At 44.8% G+C, this 19,308-nt stretch overlaps 1 protein-coding gene and 1 long non-coding RNA gene across 2 annotated transcripts in view; one reads left to right on the forward strand and one right to left on the reverse strand.

Moving 5' to 3' along the window:
- Kif6 (kinesin family member 6) overlaps positions 1-19,308 on the forward strand; it is a 291,689-nt gene that overhangs the window by 26,537 nt on the left and 245,844 nt on the right. The window lies entirely within an intron of this gene.
- LOC110283706 lies at positions 7,296-18,429 on the reverse strand. Its single transcript, XR_002376876.1, has 3 exons — positions 18,395-18,429; positions 15,920-16,100; positions 7,296-7,413 (listed from the first exon to the last, which is right to left on the reverse strand). It is a non-coding gene; the product is annotated as an uncharacterized LOC110283706 (long non-coding RNA).

Consider the following 19,308-nt stretch of genomic DNA (forward strand, 5'->3'; position numbering starts at 1 on the left):
GTGTCCCAAGTCCCATGTGAACCACACCAGGGGAGTGAATGCAGAGGAGCCAGCGCTCTCTCTTTGTGCTTCTAGCATCTCAGTAGAGGAAATGTTCAGGTGAGCCACAAGCCAGCCACTTGGCATTCTCTTTCCTGTGTTTGCTAGGGCTGGCTTCTCCTTGACCAGAGAAGGTTCAGGACCTTCTCTCTGGTTGTTTTCCTACTGAACGCAAAACTTGACTTTGAGAAGTGCATAGAGTCCATACATGGCTTGATTTCTATATCTCCTTTCTGTGTCATTAATCATGAATAAGTTCCTGGTAGTTTGCATTCCTAAAATTTCAGAGTTTCTTTGTGACCGAGTGCTGGAGAGACTGGGCGTGGTTACTTCAGGTTTCCTTGCTCTAACAGTTTTACCTGTAATTACAATGCTCCTTGGAATTCTTTCTTTCAAAGGGAAGCAGTGCAGGAGTCTAGTGTCAGTGGGAGCCTTTCTGGCCTGATCCTTTTTCTGCTGACCATCTTGGTCAGGGTTCCTGACCTGCTCCAAGATCCTGTCTCACTTTTCTCTAACTGGGTCTTTGAACATGTATTATACAAAGTAATGATGTGACCAGCTTCACAGAGGCGCTTGATCTGGGCAAGCTTTGCATTCAGGCTGCTGATTTCCCCCCACCCGCTTTGGAATGCCAGCTACCAGCTGTTGATCAGGAAGGCTTGTTGCTTTCTGTGTGACACATTTCCCAGCTCCCCCACCCCCGCTGGTGCCACGTTCACTGCGTGTTCCATGGCCAGTGCTTGCCTTCACCTTTTCCCATGTAGGAATAGGATGAACCCCTATATACTATATACTACCCATTTCCCTAATATTAACATTAGTTCTGCTCTTTCCAAATGATGGTTTAAGACTTGGATAAGCTTTTAAATCAATTATCCTCTCATGCTCCTGACTTTTAAATGTGTGTGTGTGTGTGTGTGTGTGTGTGTGTGTGTGTGTTGGCCTATGTATGGCATAGAGCTCCTGCACAGGTCAGGAGTCACTCCCTTCCTCCTGCCTTGCTTTGAGGCAGGGTCTCTCTGATTGTTTTGGATGCTATGCTGTGTAAGTCAGGGTTCACTTTTCAGTTGTGTGTGGGACCATTGCCCATGGTGTCTGTTGTGAGTATTCAGCATGCAAGCCCTCTGTATAGCCCACCAAGAGCACACCCAGGGATCTTACAATGGATCTTACAATCTTCCCTTCCTCCATGCTTTCTCGGTGTTTAATCCGTGCCCTGTGCTTTTGTCTTTGTGCATTGATGTCCTACAGCAATTAGCACAAAGCTCAGTGTGTGACAGAAACACATCGCACATGGAATGGAAAAATCAAATTAGCGACTTCGTAGATTAAAACACGCTCGTGATTGCAGTTGGCACTTCCCCAAACTGCCTGACTAGATGTGAATTTCAGGTTTGATCTAGGTGGCAACCACAGCACCCTCATGTGGTTGGTTTGGGGAGGGCCAGAGGCAGACAGTAAGAGCTGAGTGGGGTCTGTGAGCCAGCCATACCCAGTTACTTGACTTAAGTGGTGCAATCCCAATTGACGTTCTGGTAAGGGGTAACCATACCATCAAATGATTACTCTAGAGATGTAGAGAATGTCTGCTAGGATATTCCTCAAACACTCTCTGGGTCCAGGGCTTCTGTTTTCTCTTTCTCAGAAGACTTGTAAAATCGTGGCACATGGTCGTGTTGTGAGGCAGAGCCCTGTGATCTCCTCAGAGGTCTCCAATGAGTGACAACTTGTTTGTCTATTTCAGTAGAGGTTGTGGGTAGGTTTTCCCACTAAAGAACCCTCTCCCAGCGAGCCTCAGAAGAGCGAGTAATCCCTACTCCTGCCTAGCCTGCTCAGAGAGGCAAACAGCACGTGTTCGCCACCCTTGGTTTATATCTACAAGTCTAAGCATGCTGAAGGTCCAGGTACCAAGATCCAAAGTGGACCATGCCTGCTGACCTTGGACATGACTGGGCTGCACCAACACCTTCAAGCGCCAAGCTGTGCCACTCAAGGTGCCATCATGCCTCTGATACCTCACAAAGATTAGGCACACACTCTATTCCCAGCAGCAGCAGTGCCTTCTGGCATCTTGTTTGAGAGAGGCGGGGAAGTAGTCTGTGGTCAGAGGTTAGCTAAGATGTAGAAGGATTTCCAGAGCCTGTTGTTGAAGCTAGAATATTTTAAAGTAGCTGGGCATAAGGGGGAGAAGGAACAACTTCAGAGGTAAATATGAGAGGTAGAAATTATGTCGGAGCAAAGGCAGCGGTTGACAAACTCAACGATGTGTGACACAGAAACATAAGGGTGGGTGAGCAGCTGTATTCCCAGGAGAGCCTGTCCACCCTGGCTGGGCATATCCACATGTGTGTGCTCCATTTAACATGCAGGGCTGATGCTTAACATCTGCATTCAAAGAGAAAGGGGCCCCCAGGAACGACTTCTGCCCTCTTCTCAGAGCCAGGGAGGAGGCAGGGAACCACAGGAGTAGAGTTGTGTCTGCAGAAGCCAATGCTTTGTGAAGTCATTAAAAAATGACCTTGGCGTCATTTAGCGAGGGCTGTTCTGTTAAGCTTTTTCATCTGTTTGTTTGTCCTGGAGCAGGCTTTTCCACCTTGTAATATTGAAGCGTTCCTGGTAAGAAATATTAATATAATACATTTTAGCCTCTATCTCGAAGATCAAATGTCTGCATAAGTGTTAAGTGAAAATGAAAAAGAGAATACATTTGTTTTTAAAGTGAATTGATTCAAGTTAACTTTCTAGCCATTAAGGAAAATTAAAAAAAAAAAATAAGAAATTGCTCAGAGTTTAGCCTCTGAGTAAAGGTCTCAATGATGTTTTCGATGTGGGCTTCTCTCCAAGCCATTTTCAAACTAGTAGATTTCATTTTCCATTACTGAGCAGAGACTTGAACACTATACAGCCACAGAGACACTCTACTACTTTGAATCTAAGCTTGAATATTGCTCACAATTATAATGGAAGAGGGTTCCCCAGTTACCTTTGTTTTTTTGTTTGTTTGTTTGTTTGTTTTTTTGTATTGGAGAGAGTGAAAGAAAAATTATTTTGGAGGAGAAACTGTAGAGACGCAGTCAGGGAACATAGCCAGGAAATGTGTGTCTCTGAGCACAGGGAACCAATGACCATTTAAGCTGGACAGAAGCACTGTGGCTGCTTGATGAGGGGACACCTTCTCATCTGAGAAGGGCTCAAGCAAAGGCTGACCAGCCTTCCACTGGGGGATGCTGGTGAGTGGCAGGTCTCTGTTGCTCAAAAGATGTTCCGGATGGGAGAATCTGCAGCAAAGACTGGAGGTGGTCTAGATCAACATACATTTATTTATATATATATATATATTTTTTTTTTTACTGCATCTATTCAGTGCCCAACGTCACCTTATGTGCATTCTGCTCACAAAGAGAGAACCAGTAAAAGAAATGTCTCTTGGCCTAGGCAGATGGCTCCAGGGGACAGTCCTGTCACACAGTAGGGGGACCTGGGGTGGGACCCTCAACACCTGCAGACAACTGAGAGTAGCTGTGCCTTTTTGTAATCCCAGGGCGGGGAGAGGGGAGGGTCACTGGAGCTCACTGGCCAGCCAGTCCAGCTGATGGGTGAGCTTACCTCAAAATTAAACAAATATGTAAATAAGGTAGAGATCCACAGTGGCAGACATTAGATGTTGGCCTCTGGCCTCTACCTATGTGCACACCCACACAAAGAATTACATATACCCTATATACCACCCACCTCCATACATAGCACACAAACCACTCTTAATTATTTATTTCACAATTGAACCCTTTCCTAACTGCTTTCTAGTTTTCAAGTAGGGAAAAGAGGATCTATTCGAGTTTTGAAGAACATGCAAGCCAGCGGCTTTAGCTTTCAGTCTCAAGACTTGAACTTGGGAGAGAACATAAATGTCTGAGCCATTTCTTTGGGCATATCTCTCCTGCACATAGCAGCGTGCAGTACTTTGTTGCACATCCAATTCAAACATGGTTTGTATATCTTGACATGAAGTCAGCTCTCATGGAAAGCACTGTATACTTTGAGTCCTAGCGGACACAGATTTACTTTGCAATGCCCCCGGTAGACCTGTAGCCCAAGCACTCTGTCAACTCTGACAAGCCTCTGCCAGGACAGTAGAGGTTGATCAGACAAGCCACTTCCACTTTCAGAATCGAGGCTGCCATCAAGCAAGGAAAGCAGCATCATGGTCTGAGGCTGGGTGGCGTTTCTAGAAGCAAGAATCTCTCTGGGCAGTGGTGGCGCACGCCTTTAGTCCCAGCACTTCGGAGGCAGAGGCAGGTGGATTTCTGAGTTCGAGGCCAGCCTGGTCTACAAAGTGAGTTCCAAGACAGCCAGGGCTACACAGAGAAACCCTGTCTTGAACAAAACAAAACAAACAAACAAAACAAAACAAACAAACAAAACAAACAAACAAAAAGAATAACTGCCCACATGACTTCCTTTCTCTTGACACTGAGAACCCTCAAGCTCCAGCTTGAGCTCACTGCTTTGCTTAGCAAGGGTGATCAGCTAATACCCGCCAGGCAGTCTCCCTTTCTGGCTCTCTTATTACCTGTGGCAGCCTTGCCACGTGAAATCACGTAATATGCAGAATGTGCTGAGCACGAAGCAACATGTAAGAGTCCCGATCTTCGTCCCTTACGTTAGGCTGTGAGCCTCAGGAGGACGGGAGCCCAGTCTGTCCTGACCACCACTGCATGTCTCACTCCTAGAGTAGTGACTAGCCAACACAGCTCCCTGCTCACGCAGTTCAGCATGCAAGCCCATCACTTAGGCTAAAGTGTCTCGTGCGGTTGGTTGCTATAGATTTCTCCCTGGAAGCAGAATTTTCTTATCTGACATGAAACGTCCTCTCCCCTGGTCCCATAAAATGCCTTCTTCAGTACACAGCATTCAAGAGAGCTGAATCTCACAATTCGTTTGTTTTAGGATTTATTTTATTTTTTAGTTATGTGTATGCATGTGCGTCTCTGTGTGAGTTTGCGCGTGCCCTCTGTAAGTCCCCACAGAGGCCAGAGAGGGCATTGAATCCCCTGGAACTGGAGTTACAGGCAGGTGTGAGCCACCTGAAGTGAGTGCTAAGGCTTGCCCTATGCAAGAACAGTCCTGCATTTTAACCTCTGTTACTATCTTTCTACCCAGAACTGTAGTTTATGCATGCGACATATGTATATGTCTGTGCACGTTCATGTGTGTTCAGGTGCATATGGAGGCCAGAAGACAGCCTGGGATTTCATCCTCTGCCTCCTTTGAAGCCGGATCTCTTATTGGCTTGGACTGACTGGCCACCGAGTGCCAGGTTCCATCTGTCTCCAGCCCTCCAGCTCTGGAATTACAATCACATACTATTACATCAACCTTTTTAGGTGTGTTGTGGGGCTTGAACTCGGATCCTCAAGCCTGACAGACATGCACTTCACCAACTGAGCCATCTTCCCAGCCCATCACTGTCTTTTAGAGCAGTTATTGCCTGACATGATCTCTGCCCCTGTTCCTAACGGTCATCATGTCCCCCAGGTCTAGCGAGTGGCTGTCCAGCCCTGTAACCTTGTCCTGTCCCCTCCCGGGAGCTCTGCAGATGGCTTTGCTGTGTCCACACTGTCTGAACTCCTCTCAGCAAATGTGCGTTATCCCAAAGCTCTCAGAGCCAAAGCCAAGCGGCCCATCAGTCATTGCCTCCTGCTCTTTCTCACCTGTTCTCCTCCATGGGAGGGGCTACACTGCTGGCTCTGCTTTTAGTGATCAAGAAAATTTCCTCAGAGATGTCTCCAGGGCTTCTTAGTCTTAATTTGCTCAACCCCTGACATCTCCAACAGCCTGTCTTATAACCACTGTCCAGGGACTTATTGTTCTTGGGGTCCTGACTGCCCCTTGTGTCTTGTTTTTCACATCTACGAATGTTCTAGAACAGAATGTGCTTCTTCCATTGATGCTGGCGAATGCACATTCAAATGTTCTAGAACAGAACACCACAGTTCTTCCATTTGTGCTGGTGAATGCTCACTCTAATGTTCTAGAACAGAACAAAGTTCTTCCATTGGTGTTAGTGAATGCACACTCTAATGTCTTGAGGAAAAGGCAAAGCTAAAATGGAAGCTGCAAGCAGATGCTGTTTTGTTGTTTTGTTTTGTTTTGTTTTATCTATTGAGATCATCCAGGCAGGAAAGTCTCTTCTTGTTTGCTTTCTGTTGCTGTGATAAAATGCTGACAAAGCAACTTTGGGAGGCTAGGGCTTACTAAGCTTCCTCTTCCATCATGGAGGCAAGTCAGGGTAGGAACTCAAGCAGGGACTGGGAGGCAGACTCAGAAGAAGGCCGGCCAGTACTTCTCTAGCCTATCCACTGCCTCATGCTCAAGCCTACTTTCACATACAGCCTAGGGAAGGTGCCGCCCACAGTGGGCTGGGTTCTCCCACATCAATCTTCAATTAAGATAATCTCTCACAGGCAGGGCCCCAGGCCACGATCAAGGCAATCCTTAAATTGAGGCTTCCTCTTCCAAGGGGGCCTTAGCTTGTCAAGTTGACAATAAAGACTAGTGACAAACCCATACTTTCCTGGGGCATGCTTTTAAGATTTATTGTCAAAGGGAATTTTATAATATCCTTTTATTTAATTAGGTTTAAAACTACTATGGAATTTATTAAGCTGTTCATTCACAAACCTACCCCAGCCTAAAAGGCTTATGCTTCTATTTAAGAACAAGTTATTATTATGTAAGAACTGCCTCTTTCATATATTATCTTATTGGTGTTTGGTTAATTCAAGTCTAACAGTTGAAATTTCCCTGAACAATTAGTTCTCATCTCAATTAAGGTAATTCAATTCCCAGCAGCATTTTAAACCGTGTTTACCCGTTTAATATGGCTGAGTTCTGCAAGCTTCTCTCACGCCTGACAGAGCCAACTTTCCAACCTAACAAACGATCATTCTAAGCAAGTAAGCAACTTAGAAATACTAGTAGTGGAACATATGCATGCAGTAAATTGGCTCTTTTAACATCTCAACATTATTTCCAATAGTAAATCAAATATACTGAAGCCCTTCAACTTAATATCCGAAGTCTGAAATCAATTACACATTTTAAATTGAAATCATAATCTCTTTAAGTATTTCAAACTGTTCAAACAAACTAGACCAGACCAGCGATGCAAAGATCTCTCTTTGCATAGCTCAGAAAAAGTATGAGTTTGACTTTATTTATCTATCTCCTTATTCTTTAAACTTGCCTGAGCAACACAATTAGAGCAAATTGATGTGTCGTCTTAGGATGGCTAAAGTTCCTAGGTTGAGAGATTAGAATATCACCATCTTCCTCCTGGGTTTGCTTGTGCTTTTCAAAGATGGCTTCTGGCTCCTGGGTGAAGAAAAGTGAGGACATTGGAGAATGTCAGGTTGGTGTTAACTTCTTGGCTCTGAGCAACCAAACCCTCATTAACTTCTGGGATCCTTCACTGTAGCCCTCTCAGGTTACGCCTTATTAGCTCCCAAGACTCACTGTCTCTCCTGTCTTTCCCTTTACTGTGAGCCCCTTCACCAGTGTTTCCTTCAGATCCCGGTCCCTCTGAGTCACATGTACAAAGGTGCATCAGACTTCTCAGGCATCTGGACCACTCAGACAATGATCTCACACAGCCATAGAATGAATGATCTAATCCAAGGACCCTCAAGTAGATGTCCAATCTAGGGTGATTCCCATCTGTGGGTTTTATGTCCACTTGACACACGCTGGAGTCATCCAAGAGAAGGGCGCCTCAACTGAGGAAATGCCTCCATAAGATCTGGACATAGGCGAGCCTGTAGGGCACTTTCTTAGTGATGGATGTGAGAAGGTTCAGCCATGTGAGTGGTGCCATGCCTGGGGCTGGTGGTCCTGGGTTCTATAAGAAAGCAGGCTGAGCAAGCCATGAGAAGCAAGCCAGTGAAGCAGCACCTCTCCATGGCCTCTGCCATCAGCTCCTGCCTCCAGGTTCCTACCCTTTTGAGTTCTTGCCCTGACTTCCCTCAGTGATGGACCGTTACCCTTTTCCCCTCCCCAAGCTGTTTTGGCATGGGGTTTCATCACAGCAACAGAAATCTCATCTAGGATGCCACCCAGGTTGTAGACAAAGTTGTGCCTTGCAGAGGTGCTGCCATAGCTCATGAGGTCTTCTGCTCTGTGTTATCCTGTACTTAAGAAAAAGGGACCCTATAAATGTCTCCATAATAACTTCATGAAGTAATGGATGAATGAAGGAACACATACAAGGCCTTCAATTCATTTTTTAGTAGAGATTTTAATGAAATACTTAATATTGCATAGGTGGACACATAGAAAAATATGAGATAAGCCAGTCCTAAGCATAGTCAAAGGTCAGCCATTTATTTTAGTCAAAGTAAACTCTAGAAAACACAATTTTACCAATTCAAATCATTATGTATCATTATGTGCCTAAGCTAATCAACCAGGACCCACTGACCACAACTCACGACCCAGCTATCCATCAATATGATGAAAAGGTCAGGTACTTTTTTCTTGCTGCAATTCAGTATGCCGACCAAAGGCAATTTAAAAGAGAAAAGGTCTACTGGCTCACCTTTCCAGAAGGGACATGCTCTGTCATGGCAGGGATTAATGGTACTGGCCACATGAGAGCAGCTGGGAGTCACAGAGCTGGGAGGTCACCAGGGAGCAGAGGAGAGCAGGGAATGGGTCTAGACTATGAAACCCTAAACCTGCCCCCTGGGCATACTTCTTCCAACAAGGCTTTGCCTTCTGAAGTCCCATAACCTCCCTAAACAGCGCCACCAGCTGGAGATCAAGCACTCAAACACATAAGCCTATGGGGGTATTTCTCATTCAGACCAACACAGTAACAAAACCAGTTTAAACACCCAGTGACAAACTCGGTAGCATGTGCAGAGTTGGTCTTTTTCTGTAATATACTGTAATGTTGACTTTAGAGTTGTTGTGTTTAAAGAGGGGGAAAAGATTAATGATATGCTATCCCCACATATTTATATATTATATATAATATATAAACTAGGATAAATATTCTCTACTTCCCACACTTCCTTGGCCCAATTACACTTTTAAAAACTGTTGGGAATTTCCTATAAAACACATACAGAATTGGTCCTATTGTAGATGCCTTTATAGAGAATATAACCTCCAAGTTGGGAGGTTATTCAAGTCGTCTTCAAGTCACATTGGGGCCAGTTTTCCGGTTTATATTTCAGCCCAACGGATTTACTGGAGATATTAGGAGATTTCTTGACAGGGCTGTTTAATACCAGGAGTTATTAGGAGCAATTGTGAATTCTGTTGGCAGAGTCTAAGCACAGTTCAATATCTCCTCTGTTCAGGCTACTTTGGGTGGGCTCACCTAAAGAAAGGGCTGTTTCTCAAGACCCACAGTTTATGTGATTCACTATAACTCAGAAGAGAGCCACAGTTCTTAAGTGATGTAGCAGCAGGGGTGTCCGTGTGTCCGTGTGTGTGTGTGTGTGTGTGTGTATTTAAATATGAGCCACACACAATGTTGGACTTTTACACAGCAGCCTGGCTACCTGCCCCCACATGAAGACCTTCATTATTAAATTTTGTTTTCATTCCCTCTGAACTTCTTCCCCCTGGGTAGGAAATACATGAGCTTGGCCTCAGCTCACTGGAAAATTGTTTAATGTACCACTCCAAACTTAATATGTTGAGTTAAGTAGTGCTGGAATCAAATAAGCATTTTCCATAATTTTGCAGCAAATTATGCTTTTCAAGAGAGAAAGGTACTGAGTTCCAGGCTGAAATAATTTCTTAGAGAATTTATGGATCTGAAGAGTTAAAGCCCAATAGTTCCTAGAATTAGAAGGTGTTAAAAGTCCACCTGGTATATATATATATATATATATATATATATATATATATATATTCTATTTTATCACAATATTTTTCACATTTTTACTTAATTTTGAAACAAAGGTCAATTTTGCTTACATTTTTATGAACTTAAAATAGCCTCTAAGTACACAGCATTGTGTGCATGCTTGTTCTTTGAGGCAGGGTCTCTTGAACCCTGGACCTTCTGCTTCCTCCTGGGAGCTGGGAGAGCAGGCACGTAAACACACCTGGCCTGTATAGTAGTTTTCAATGTAGTGAAGTTTTTATTCAATATAAATATTTCACTTTAATTATTTTCATTTTTAATTATTTATGTGTTTGTACACTTGGGTGCAGTGCCTGCAGAGGCCAGAAGAGGGCAGCGGGTCGTCTGAAGTTGGAGTCACAGGTGGTTGTGAACCATCCCCGTGTGGGCTGGGAACCAAATTTAGGTCTCTACAAAAACTGCACACTTGCTTTAACTACTGAACCGTCTTCTTTTCAGTTCCTGAACATCCCACCGCAAACCAGTAGACCTGATCTCACCTTCTCTTCTGTATTTAATCGGTATAGGGATATCAGGAAACAATGCTATATAATTCTTTTAAAATAACAACTGACATTCCGAGGCAGGGTAGAATTTGGCCTGTTTTAAATGCTTTCTTTCTCTCGGTGCTCTATCTCAGTACTTACCGCTTTGGTATGGACATTGAGCACACACACCACATATAAACTGTGTAGGCTAGAGTTCTCGAGAGGAGTGACTTCTCAGTGTCCCCTGTGTTTAAAGTTGAAGGTCCCTGTGAGCTAGCAGAACCCATGCTTTATGTGCACATGGGTAAGTCTGTGAGTTGGATCCCAGAACTACCGGGATGGACACTCATAGTCTCCTTTTGCTTGTGTGTGACTTTGGGGCTTGGGTGTCCGTGTAAGGTGTGGCTTTCATTTCAGGGCCAAGCTGATAGGTCTAACTGACTGGGCTTTGGTGAGTGGCTAGAGCTGAAGACTTGTTATCTGAACTTTACCAACTGCCAAATAACTGCATGCAAAGCAAATATTTGCAAAGATTATCACTTTTCCCATCAAATTCCCTTATTACTTTGGAAACGACAACAAAAACTATATTGGCTTTGAGGCAAAATAACATGCAAAATATTAACTTTGAGTTTAGGGGAAATGTGATTTGCCTCCCCCCCCCCACTCCCCAAGTTTGTCAGAGAAACAATCCTATAATTGTGTTTGTTCTTACTGTTGGCTAAAATGGGGATGGAGTTGACTCCATTCTCTTCCTGGGGATTTAGTGTTTGGGTCCTGCTGGCTTTGCTGTGATTTTGAATAATGACTGTAGTGTTTGATGTGGAGCCCCCCTTTCCCCCCCGGGAGTGGAGGTGACAGCTGGACCCTTTCTTTGCCGACATTTGCCACACCCTCCTGCTTCTCATCCCTGCAGGGTTGAACTGATTGCCTGCTGACTTCTAGTTTCCCCTACCTAGGCTTAGGATGCAGTGAATTGATTAAGATAAGACACATCTAAGGAAAATAGAATCACTGGACCACAAAGTAAATGAAGTTGCCCTTGGATTTTGTGGAAGACATCAGAAGAGGAAAAGACACACACACAGGTCTCTGTCTCTTCTTGAGATGGTGGAAGGTGAGGCCGGCAGGGGAACCATTCGTAGAGATCATAGAGAAGGCAGCAGTGGGGTTTACCCAAGACTTGGCCATGCAGGTACTATTCAAGTTAATGAAAGGGGAGGGGGAGCGGAGAGGAGAGGACAAGATGGAACCTATAGGAGAGGAAGAGGAGCCAGAACCACACAGTCCTGGGAGCTGCTTGTGGACGTTGTACATCGTGGTGCGGAGCCTAGTGCGCACCACGATGTACAACGGGGAGGGGAGGAGAGGAGAGGAGAGGAGAGGAGAGGAGAGGAGAAAGGGGTCCTGGACAGCGGGGTTTACAGTGGTGGGGTAAATTGGGTACTGCAAAAGGGCCAAATGGCTAGAGATGGGATAACCTGGAAATAACTGGAGGAGACCTGTGAAACGTGTTCTAGATTGTGACAGCGCCCATACTGCCCACAAAGCAAGTTGGCTCCCATCCCAAAGACAGTCTGAAGTCTACAAATCATTGAAACCAGAGCAGAACATCCAGTCCTGTCTGCAGAGAGAGAGATTGTTCTGGTGGCAGTGGAGACAGAATTGGGTTGGAGAGATTCCAGGCTGTTTCAAATGGTGTTACAGTGACCCCAGGTCCCCCAGACAAAAGATGTGTAGGGTCTAAGTAGGCCACACAAATGATGGAGAGGAGCCATGTTCAGACACAGGAGAGCTGGGACAGAGGGCCTGTGTGAATACAAAGAACAGTTGCCTCTTGTCATCAGCCACACAGGAGGGCAAAACCTCCTACCACACAAGCACACACACCCTGTTCTGCATTCATTACAGTCTCTTGGCTCTCACAGAGGTGTCAGATGTTTTTAAAAACATGAATAGAACAACAAGATAGCAACCAAACAAAATAAATCTTTGGGCCAGATACAACCTAAGCCGTGTGTCTCTGGGGTATGTTCTTTTGAACATTAATCTCTCTTAAAGGGAAAAGGCGTTTTGTGGTTAGAAGCAACTGGAACGTGTGACAAAAGCGATTTAAAATCCCCTGGGGGGGGGATGTATGTGATTATGCAAGATGATCACTCTCTAGAACAAAGATGGGTGGGTTTCCCACCATAAGGCCCAATGACAGCCCAGACCAGTTATCATTAAAACAGTGTGATATTATTACCCAGGAACAGGGGAGTGGAAATTAGTGAGGTTGATTGGATAACCCAGCAACCACTGGCACATATAGAAATTTGGTTTGTGATTTAGGGAACAATAGACCACATAAATGGTACTGGGAAAATTAGGCTCTCAGCTGAGCAGAAGAAAAGTCAAATTCATATTCTTGAACTGTACATTAAAATATGTTTTCTATATAATGAATGGCTGAAAGAGAGAGGGCGAGGGAGACAGCAGGCTTGTGGTGACGGAGAAGAGGAAAAGCTCACAAGAAAGTTAATGGCACCTAAATACAAGTCAGGGGAAACAGCCACCCTAGCTAGACACCATTAAAATATAAGCCACTGGCTTGTTTGAGTTAATTTATATCCAGTCGTTTGACTGAAGTTGTTTATCAGCTGTAGGAGTTCTCTGGTGGAATTTTGGGGCCGCTTATGTAGACAAAGTGATACTACTTCCTTTCCAATTCCTATCCCCTTGATCTCCTTTTGTTATCTAATTGATCTAGCTAGAAATTCAAGTGCTATTTTGCATAGATAGGGAGAGAGTGGGCAGCCTTGTCTTATCCCTGGTGTTAGTGGGATTGCTTCAAGTTTCTCTCCATTTAGTTTGATGTTGGTTGTTGGTTTGCTGTACGTTGCTTTTATTATGTTTATGTATGTGCCATGAATTCCTGATGTCTCCAAGACTTTTAACATGAAGGGGTGTTGTATTTTGTCGAAAGCGTTTTTCAGCATCTAATGAGATGATGGTGTGCCTTTTTTCTTTGAGTTTGTTTATACAGTGGATTATGCTGATGGATTTTCATCTATATTGAACCATCCCTGCATCCCTGGGATGAAGCCTACTTAATCATGGTGAATGATGGTTTTGATGTGTTCTTGCATTCGGTTTGTGATAATTTTATCGATTATTTCTGCATCGATATTCATAAGTGAAATTGGACTGAAGTTCTCTTTCTTTGTTGTGTGTTTGTGTGGTTTAGGTATCAGAGTAACTGGCTTTATGGAATGAATTAAGTAGTTTTCCTTCTGCTTCTATTTTGTGATGCTTCAATTCCACTCAGAAAGGGGAACAAAGCAATCATGGGAGGCAGAGGGAGGGAGGGACCTGGGTGGGAGAGCAGAAGGGAGGGGGGAAGGGAGTAGGATGAGGTATGGAGGGAGACAGGAGAGAAGCCTTGAAGGCCAGGAAATATGCAGTAATAGGGGTGAAGGCTTGGGAGAACTTCTAGAAATTCCCAGAAACTTGGCCTGTGGGAGGCTTTCTGAACTCAGTGGGGGTGACCTTAGCCAAAATTGCCCAACAGTGGGGAGATGGAAGCTGAAGAGACCACCTCCAATAGATAGACAGGGCCCCCAGTGGAGGGATGTGGTCACCAACTGACCTTCAAAATTTTTGATCCAGAATTGTTCCTGTCTAAAAGAAATGCAAGGACAAAAAAATGGAGCAGACTGAAGGAAAGGCCATCCAGTGACCACTCCAAGTTGGGATCCTTCCCATGGGCAGGCAGGCATTAATCCCTGACAGTATTACTGATGCTATGTTGTGCTTGCAGACAGGAGCCTAGCATGGCTGTCCTCTGAGAGGGTCTACCAGCAGCTGACTGAGACAGATGCAGATACTTAACAGCCAAGCATTAGACTGAGGTCTGGGACTCCTGTGGCAGAGTTAGGGGAAGGATTGAAGGAGCTGAAGGAGATGGGAACCCCATAGAAAGAACAAGTGTTAACTAACTCAGACCCCTAGGAGCTCCCAGAGGCTGAGACACCAAAGAGTATACACAAGCTGGTCTGAGGTCCCTGGCACGCGTGTAGCAGAGGACTGCCTTGTCTGGCCCCAGGGGGAGAGGATGCACCTAGTCCTGTAAAGACTTGATGCTCCAGGGAAGAGGGAACTCAGTGGGGGTGGTCACCCAGGGGGGCGATCACCCTTTCAGAGGCAAAGGGGAGAAGGATAAGGTGAAGAGCTCTGGGAGAGGGGCAACATTTTGAATGCGTATATAAATAAAACAATTAATTAAAAATTAGAGAAAAAGTTAAGTGGTGACTGGTGGAATGGAGTCTATAAAGGCACTTTCTGCTATGCTCAGTGCCCCAAGTTTGATGCCTGCTGGAACCCACGTTGTTGAAGAGAACTAACTCCTGGTCGTTATCCTCTGACTTCCACACAGGCACTTCCATTCCATACCCAAAATAAATAAATGTAATGAAACCTCTAAAACAAAGATAGTTACTACTTGGAGAGAATGTGAAATGTTTTAACACATGGAGTAAAGATAATCTCAGAATTAATGAAAGAAAGGCCCCATTCTCACTTTAAAATCAGCCAAACCTTACAGTGTGTCTGTGTAAGCATCCATGCAGAGGCCATCAGAGGGTAGCTGATCCCTAGGAGCGGAAGTTAAAAACACTTTTGAGTGGCTAGCTGGAGGTGTTGAGATTTGAACTCTGCTCCCTTGGAAGGGCAGTGCTCAATCTGAACAACTGAGTCATCACTCCAACCTCAAGATAAATGGAGATGGGTAAGTGCCCTTTGTGTATGCTTCCACAGACTTTTCAGGGCTGCCCCCAGAAGAGGATCCTTGTGAGAATGGGCTGTTCCAATAGGCTCATTCCTGTTGTTTCAAAGGACCAGGGAAACAGCTCCAAATGGCCAGCATTACTTCTGGTATCTTCCTATCTGTGCTCAAGAGTTGTCCTGTCCCTGGTGCAGTCAAAGGACCCATTACCAGCCATCTGCACAGAAAAGTCATTGAAGCCATCCCCATAAGCATTCTGCGGAATTTCTTATTTTGCAGCCATACAAAGCCCTCTGCTGTCCCCCTTCAACAGCCAGCTGTGAAGTGAGCGCAAAGTGTGGCAAAGAGCTCTTCCGCTCCCCCTCCTCCCTAGCACACACACCTTCCAGAGGCCAGCCTCACCTTTCATGTAGAATATATTTATCCACTCATTATAGGCTTCGATCCCTTTGTGGTCCTTCAGTTCCAGACATGGAATTGGAAGGGGTTTTTAGATGCTGTGCATCAAAGAAGAATATCTGCATCCTTTCGCCCTCTTCTCTAAAGCTTCTCACTTTGCTAGGGGCCATCCCCCAAGTCCCCAGCTGTCTCCCAAATCCCTGGTAATGCTACTTTTGATATCCTCATTTACTGGAAAAGGCCTCGGGAAGGGTCACCTGTGTCTCTTTTTTGTTCTGGTTGACTGTGTCAATGGAGAGGAAGCGTCCTTACCTTCTGCCTGAATGGGTGACACAGCTTTGTTGTTGTCCTTGGTGTGGTTAAGTTTCTGTCCTAATGTTTGCTATCCTAGTTAGTGGTGTTATAAAATAGTCCTTTGCAGGATTTTATTTGTGGAATTGATAAAAATCAGGTGCTCCAGAAGGCAGGATGGTAGATCTGCGGCCATTCCCATCTGTAAGACACAAAGGACCCTTACCATGTGTGGCATCAGCAGCAAAGGCTTGCTTCTGAGCTAAGAAACTTTGAAAAGTGTGACTGACGTACATCATGATGGACCTATGCATGGTTTAACCTGGGATACCCATTCACATCTCCCTATGCTAATTACGCCTGCACATCCTTCAAATGAAGCTGTCAGCTTCATCTTCAAGACATTTGCATTGATTTGCCCTGTGAGTATCTCAGGGAGAGAAACTTTGGGATGACTATTTGAGAAAGGAAGAGTATATATAAGAGAAAGAGTAACAAGTTCAGTTTTGGTGTAATGGATGTGAAATGTTACACAAAGATCATATGTATGTATGTGTATATATATACACACATACATACACATGGAGATCTTTATCAATTTTGATTGATAGCTTCTTAAAACTATATACAGCTTACTTTTCTGATATCATCTTGCTTTATAAAAAAATTATTACTTCATGGGCATTTGCTTGAGTGTATCTGCACATCATATATATGCTTAATACCCATGGAAACCAGAAGAGGGCATCAGGTCCTCTAGAACTTCAGTTAAAGATGGTTAGAAGTCATCACTTGGGTGCTGGGAACAAAGCCTGCGTCTTCTGCAAGAGCAGCCAGTACTGTTAGCTGCTGAACTATCTCTCCAGCCCCTTTATATCATATTATTAAAGACACTTAGTAAGATTATATTTACCTGTGGTATGCACACATTAATAGTAGAAAACACCTATGCCAGAATCTTGCAGCCACTATTCCCCTGTTCTTTCTGTGCTTCCTTTTAGAGTGTGTTTCTACCTCTGCAGACACCTGTCCACAGGGCTCCATCCCTCTAGATGGTTTTGATGTTATTCAGCAATAAAGCCAGCTAAGAAAAAGATCTGGCCCATGTCTTCTTCCTTCTCTTACTCCTTTTTCCTCACTCTTTTGTGTGTTTTCCCAATCGGGCATTTCCAACCCAACACTCAGCTCTCAAACACAGCTGTCTCAGAGTATACCCATGACGTAACTGAAAGCCACAGTGGATAGCCTGGGCAACCTCTTCAGATGTCTTCTTATGTACTTCTCTATTCCAAAAAGGCCGTGTCCCCTGTGATTACTACCCACTGTAATGCATTGCAGCTCTCAAGACATTCAGTGGGAGGAGACTGCACACTATCATGCTCGGGAACACTTCACGTAGCCTCTATTCATCCTTTCTTCCCTTGGTATCCAGCCACCCACCAGCCTCCATTTCTCACTCTCTACATTCTACCAAAGTTAGCAACAGTCCCCGTAATGTGGACACCAGTGTCCCTTCACTTCTGGGCCCATCTTTCCTACTTGCTAGCCTAGATTCATGGACCTGTGCTTCTGTGTACACCAATGGCTACAAAACACAGTTGTGTCCACATTTGTAATGACATGTGTGGGGTGGGCTTCTCACTTTGCTGTCTCAGGAGAAATCTTTCTCTGTACCTCTAGACTCTTGTAAACAAGCCATTTGGGCCTTTTTGTTGTAGAATATGTACATTAAATGATTGTGTAAGTGAGTAAATATGTGAGTTCGTGCATTCAAAGACCCTCATCTTGCTAATTGTTTTGTTTGATCTTAAGTTGCAAGTTTCTTACATACTTCACCACCCGACCCCCTGTTAGTTCACCATGTACACACATCAGTCTCCTCATAATGGGCATGATGCTTAAGACACATGACTGAGGACTGACGCAACAGATGAAGGCACTTGTAGCCAAGCCTAACCATCCAAGTTCGAGCTCCAGGACACTCAAGCTGGCAGGAGAGAGCTGACTCCCACAAGCTGTCCTCCAATCAGTTCCTTTTCTGTTTCTTTGATAAAAGACAGACCAAGGCAACTTATATAAGGAGTTTCTAGGGACATATGAGTCCCTCACGGTGGGGAGGCAGCAGGCTGGCAGGCATGGCAGCAAGGGGCACAAAGCTGAGAGCTCACATCATCAAACACAACCGGGAAGCAGAGAGGGGGAAACGGAAGTGGTGCCAGGCTTTTCATAGCCAAGCCTGCCCCCAGTGGTAGTCTCCTCCAGCAAGGCTGACCTACCTAAATCTCCTCTAGACATCACTAACACCGGATGTTCAAATCTGTAAGGCTATGGGGGACACTCTCATTCCAACCCCTAAACCTCCCTCCAGATAAATAAATCTCAAGGCAGGATTGATTTTAATGATGTAACTGAGAGGTTGGGGAGACCTACTTGTCTTGAGATGACCTGAGATTGGATCCCCAACACCCATGTGAAAGCCAACGACGATGTACATACTTGTAATCCCGGTGCCAGGGAACGGAGGCAGGAGGACTCCCAGAGCTCACTGATCAACCAGGATAGTCAAATCAGTGAGTTCTAGGTTCAGTGAGAGACCCTCTTTCAAAGAACAAGGTAGAAAGTTATTGAGGATTATAGTTAACACAGTCCTCTGACCTCGACCTACAGGACTATACGTGAGCATGTGTACACTCCCACACACAGGAGCGAGAGACAGTTGGCTGATTTACCAACACAAACTTAACTGTTACAATTCTAGAACATTGTTCTAAATTGCTCGTTCATGTAGAAAGCTGGGGGTTGGAGATGTTTAACAGCTTGATGATCTGAGTTATCTGTTGGGTCAGACCATCGCAAGCGTTTACAACCAGGACCAGAGGCGGCTAGTGGTCCAAATGACCTCTACACTATCTGTATTTCAGGGGCTAGGCCAGATCCATCCCTAGCCCTGAAGCTAACAGAGGCAGCCTGTCTCTGGAACCCATCTTCTGGGAAGAAATGGCATGTACCCTGAGATGAGCTTCAATGTAGCTACACTTCCTTGTGCACTGGGGACTGTATGTCACTGGGAAACTTTCCCAGATTGTCCTGTGTGTGCGGGGAATAAACTGCCTGGCTTCAGACTCCCCAGAGACTTGATCCCGGTTAATGATATCTATTTGAACCTAGTTCTCATTCTCACCTCGACACAGTTGCTTCCCTGCCTGCCATGACCACGCCCTGAGAGATGAGATGAGAAGTGGTGGCTCCTAGCTGATCTTTTAAGCCCCTGTGTGTGGGGCGTAGGCTCTCTGGTTTACCAAGGTTTCACAACTCTCTAATGTCCTAAGACTCAGGTGTCTCTTCTCTTTTTGTTTGTGTCCCTGTAAAAGAAGCCATGAGTAACCAGTTGGGAGGTTTTTTTTTTTTAA

The sequence above is a fragment of the Mus caroli genome, chromosome 17, assembly GCF_900094665.2.
Source record: "Mus caroli chromosome 17, CAROLI_EIJ_v1.1, whole genome shotgun sequence".
NCBI lineage: Eukaryota > Metazoa > Chordata > Mammalia > Rodentia > Muridae > Mus > Mus caroli.